General features: G+C 32.9%; 1 protein-coding gene across 1 annotated transcript in view; it reads left to right on the forward strand.

The window, feature by feature from the left end:
• LRP1B (low density lipoprotein receptor-related protein 1B) overlaps positions 1-6000 on the forward strand; it is a 1583276-nt gene that overhangs the window by 391382 nt on the left and 1185894 nt on the right. The window lies entirely within an intron of this gene.

A 6000-nucleotide genomic window follows, 5' to 3' on the forward strand; every position in this document is an offset into this window, starting at 1 on the left:
AAACTTCTGCTGCAGTGATTGGTGATAGCTTTGTAGTGCTGCATTTGAACCCATTGTATCATCAGGAAGGGCCCCAAATCAGAAATTTTAAAGTAGAAAAATACTTATGAAAAAAGTCTTATGCTTTTCCCTTTAACTCCTCTTACTCTAACAGTTATTTTCTGCAAATGGTGATTCTCTTTTGACATTTCTCTTATTCAACCCACATAAATATCCTGTCAGATTCAATTCAGTCATTTTTTTTCTATTACCCTTCCCGGGACTTACATAAGAAAGAAACCCTCAAAGTTGCTTAAAGATAAACGCAGTAATGACATTGAGATACAGACCTAGAACAGCTGTATATTAGGTCCATGAAGAACAGTAGAGATAGGATAGGATAGTGCACCTCTTTTCTTTTCTTTCTTTCTTTCTCTCTTTCTTTCTGTCTTTCTTTCTCTCTTTCTCTTTCTTTTTTCTTTCTTTCTCTCTCTTTCTCTTTCTCTCTTTCTTTCTTGTTAAGGACATTAAAATTGAAATCATGTAATTAAATGTTTGACAGAATCACATATTTTATAGAAGTACTGGAACCCAAATTTAATATAAATATCTTTATATTATCTCAATCAATATAACTTAATTGTACTAGAAGAGTGGTAGCAGATTTCTGCAGACCTGAGCAGAGCACCATAGAAATTTGAGACAAGGAAAACTTTCTAGGTAAACAAGATTTTGGCTGTGTCTCTTATGTGTGATCTTGGGCCAATTATTTGACATTTCTATTCCTTAGGGTTAATGGAGAAAATAAAACCCACTGCATAGGACCCATTTGAGGATTATTAGGTCCATGCAGGTGTGTTTTTATAGTACTCTTGTTACTAGCTATTGCCTTTCTCTAAATGATAGCAAAGATGTGTTGTTTCCTGTTTCCTCCTGCTTTCCTGTGACTGGTTTTCAAGGAGCAACTTTTTTTTTTCCACTGTGGGTTTCAAGGAGAAACTTTTTTTTTTTTTTCCACTCTGCTAGTTATAAGGCTTTCAAACTCGTATAAACAGTGCTTCTTGGAAATGTACTAGTGTTTTCCCCAAGTTAGACCACAAATCCACATGTAAAATCACACCATTTACAATACATGCTAGTACAACCAAATGATTCCCCATCTGTCCAGATATTTTAATGTATTTCTTTCCTTCAGTTTGTCAGGAAGATGATTGCATCCACTTCAAATATGAATCAATTCTGTGAGCATGCTTCATAAGTTATCCCATCACATGCTTTGTTTAACTGCATTCTTACAATCTGCTAATTGATCTATACATTGGGGGGGGGGAATCTATTGAATTTGACTGGTCGGATTTATTTTTCATAAGTCATACTACTTTATTGCTTCTGATTCTAATATCCTCTGGATGGATACAGAATTTTCTCTCATAACATGTATTCGGTAATATACTAAGGATTGATGTCACTAAGGAGTAATTTCCAGGCTTGTTCTTCTAATGATGTTTGAAATGGATTATGATGTTTGGCCTCACATATTATCCTGATCCACTATAAAGTCAAAAATAATGAATGTTATTTTGAAAATAGCCAAATATCAGAATCCTAAAAATGTTTCTTTATGAGAAACTTATTAATTCAAAATCCTGACTTTAAAACATTGCATGTTATTATAATAAATTTAATTGTAATTTGGAATATCAAAATAATAAAAATTTTATCTCTTAGCTAGATAATATCACAATTAATATTTTAGTTCATAATAGTTTCAATTACCTGCATTTGTATATATATTGAAGTGATAATACAATCACCTTATTTTATAACATATTTACCTAGCAATATATCTCAAATACATTTACCACTTAAATATTTAAATATTTATCTATGACATAATTTTTAATTGTTTTGTACAGTCATGCTTATATTAGGAAAATCATATTTTATAGATCACCTTCATTACTTATTATGTAACTTAGTCCACATACAGAAAAAAATGTGTATTAATAGTGCAAAATTATGAGCTAGGAAGTTTTCATGCACATTTTTCAACTTACATGCATTTTTCTTTTTGTAAAATGGGAATCACTTATGTATAAAAAATGTAGCTTAAATTACAGGTACTTAAATTTTCTTCTCTAAACTGATCACTGCCAAATGCTTGAAAATATAGCAGTTAGAACTCACAGTCAGGTAGGCAGATGCCAAAGCTTAGTTTTGTCTGTTTTATCTATAATTTAAAGCCCACTGAGGAAGTAACTTTTAAAAGGGAACCTCATTCTAAATCATCCGATGTATCTTCCCAGCCAAAAATACTATTAGTATTCTTACCTGTATTCAAAAATTTATTAAATATATCTTTGCCAGATTGTAAAATCTGCATTTGGATAATAAAATTTAAAATTCTTTTTAATTGTTATTAGTTTATTAATTCACTTTTTTATAATTTTTTCATACTTTCTCCTGATTAATGATACTTCTGAGATGTCTGTCATCTGCAATCTGCAACAACCTTTAATCAGCATTTTACACTGAATCCATTCTTACTTGGGCAATCACTGATAAATAACATGACAATTCACATGGTTCCTGCTAAAATTGAAGATATAAACAGTCTTACTAAACTTAAATAAGGAATACAGGTAATTGTTTGTAAATACATGTTAAATTTATTACTGTGGAAACATTTGTAAACAAAATATCATCGAATTTGCATTTTTTGTTGGCAGTATCATTTTCTTATGTGTACTAATATAACTTAAAGAGTAACTCAGAATGTTGGGTAGTTGCCATTTACATTATTACATTGTTCTTAAACTAGGTTCAATCATCAATTGATAATCCAGATATACAAAATGTTGGGGAGGTGGACAATTAAGGAATAGTTGTTATAACTGCACATTATTCATTTACATTGTTTAGAGTACAGTTTGTTTAATGTTAGTAATTCTTGCATTTAACTTAATTTAAAAGATAAGCACTTCAGAATATCACAGGAAAAAATCATGATTTTCAGAAACAGATCTTTGTAAAAATTCGGAATATTCTTTGGAAACTGAAACAAAATAGTCCACCTAAATCAAACTTGGAATGGGGTTGCTTTAATATTTTTATTCTCCCTTCTCCCATCCTATCTACAATCAATTTTATTTATTTATTTATTTATACATAGAGAACTAGGGTACAGGCCAGAGGTGGAGGGGTGATTGGAGAATTCACCAGAGACAGTGTGAACAGAACAGGCAGATAGAAGCACACTGCTGAGGGGAGCAGTGGGCCAGACAGGAGAGGTCTGCTGCACCATGTAGATCACTTTTGGGGCCAGTTGATTGAACTCACACTGAAAAGGCTGTTGCTCCATTTTTGTGCTTCACCCTAACCCAATGCACCACCAGGGACAGCCCCCAATCAGTAAATTAAATAAAACAAATAAACAAATAAACAAACAGAAAACACAAAGATGTCTATGTGGGTCAACTTGGCAATAAACATAAATTTTAACTATTTTTAATTTTTTTTTTTTTAATATCTAAAAGGGTAGGTTTATCATATTAAAAATAAAGGCCCTCCCTGGTGGCGCAGTGGGTTAAAACCCAGCACTAAGAAACTAAAGCCACTTCAAAAGGAGTTTGATCCCTGGTCCCAGAGGTGATCCATATGGCAAGGTAGACCTCTCCTGACCTGCCTGCTGCTCCCCTCTGCCTATTCTGTACCCCACTCTGTCTCTGGTGAATTCTCTCACCACCCCTGCACCTCTTGCTTATACCCCAGTTCTATATGCATAAATAAAATTAATAAATCTTAAAAAAAAAAAAAAAGAGGGTATGCTTGCATGGGTACAAGTGGGCAGGACGAACTACATTTGAATGGGACAGGTTTGTTAAGAGATGCCTGTATAGACAGGCTGGCAAGGTTGGGAGGAGACCAGCTAAACTTGAACTTTAAATGTTACAATTCATTGGACAAAAACCCTAATTTTTTTGGTAGTTTACCTGAAATTTGAACATTCTTCCACCAAGAGCAATATACCTGTTAAAAAAAAACACTTAAGTGATAATTTTGTTTTCTTCCTGAAGTGTATTTATTGTTAAAAATGCATCTTTTTATTAAGGTAACCGCAATGTTACCAAAATATATGTATAGATAAAATATAACAACCTTACTGGTATACATAACAAAAATATACATCAACCTTCATGTTATCATTATTACATTATCTGTTACTATCAAAATTGTTCTTTTTACTAACTCACAACAACCTTTTAACCTGAGTTGAAAGACCCCCACTCCCCAACTCCACAACTGTAATCTTGGCTTTGTATCATATGTCATATGTCAGATTCCCCTTAAATTATTTATTTCAGCTTTTTTTTTAAGATTTATTTATTTATGCATACAGAACTGGGGTACAGGCCAGAGGTACAGGGATTTGCCAGAGACAGAGAGGCAGGCAGAAAAGGCAGATAGAGGACTTACACTGCTGAGGGGAGCAGCAGGAAGGTCAGGAGGGATATGCCACACCATGTAAATCACCTCCAGGCCGGGGATCGAACTCGCACTGAAGCAGCTGTACAGACTTGCAGTGCTGTGTCCTAAACCGTTGTGCTATCAGGGAGGACCCAACTTCAGCTTTTATTTCTTCAGTTTATAGCTCCTTAATCCTAAGGCTCATTTTCATTTAATCTACATCACCAGTTAACATCACCCTATTTCTCCTGTCATTCTTTTCTTGTCCCTAAGTACCAAGAATGTCTCTCTTAACCAAAGAAATCATTAGGAGAAAAATTTAAGTTCATCAATGACATTCAACAACTTGAGCTTTATGATCTTTCCTATCCATAAATCTTCACTGTATCTCACTGCTCTTCATTTTTTATCCCATTTATTTTATTTTTACATTTTTTAGTTTTCTAATTTTTATTCAGTTTAATAATTAAAAATTTCCATTTTCACCCAGATTAATACATTTGATAGAATTGTTTAAGAAAATACTATGTATTTTAAGCATTTGTCTTTATTTATGTATATAATAGCTGGGGTGTAGGCCAGAGAGGGGGGAGTTAGCTTTAGAGGATTCTCCAGAGACAGATTGGGGAACAGAACAGGCAGATTGACTGAAATACACTGCTGAGGGAAATAGGGAGGCAGGAGAGGTCTACTGTACCATATGAGTCAGATCCTTGGCTGGGGATCAAATTTCTGTTGCAGTGGCAGGAAATAGCTTCATAATGTTGTCTTAACCAGCCCCTTGTGCCACAAGAAGTCCCCATACACTATAATTTATTCACAATGACAAGTACAAAGAGCATCGACCTAGATGTGCATATTTAGGTATCTGGATGTGAATTTGGTTTGGAATATTTTGACAGTATCTCTCCACCAATTTTAGACAGTATGTTTGTGAAACTTATTTTGGTATTGACAGAGAAGATGAATGTGAAGGAATATTACATTATGGAAAATTTCACTTATCCTGAACTTTTAAGTTCCACTATCCTTCATACTTACAAGTACAATTAATGAATTTTTGTTTGCCCACTTTAACTCTCAAATATAGGATCACATCATAAAGACAAGTAATTTACACAAATTATTTTATTTGGGAGAATATTTAATTCTAAATGTCATTCAGAATTAATGAATCCAAAAATTTCAGAAAATTTGCATATCTGAAACATCTGAATAAACGATTTACTTATAAAATGTTTTTTAAGTTCAATAAATTTATTTTAAAATACAAATGACCTAATAGAAAAATGAAGAATGATATTAACTGACATTCACATGAAAAGCCAATAAATGTGTGAAAAGTTATGATCAATCTCAGTTGTTAGGAGACTATGAATTTAAAACAGGTGTTTTCTCTATAATCAGAATTGAAGAGCTAAAAGTTCCAGTGAGAGCTTAAGTCCAAAAGCTGTTTATTTTTTTCCCAAAGCATTAAGATTATAAATATGCAAAATCCGACTGTCTTTAAGAAAAGTCTGCTATGTAAGTAAGTAAATATGTACATAGGCAATA

Source organism: Condylura cristata, unplaced genomic scaffold (genome assembly GCF_000260355.1).
Source record: "Condylura cristata isolate star-nosed mole 26May11 unplaced genomic scaffold, ConCri1.0 scaffold00002, whole genome shotgun sequence".
Lineage (NCBI taxonomy): Eukaryota > Metazoa > Chordata > Mammalia > Eulipotyphla > Talpidae > Condylura > Condylura cristata.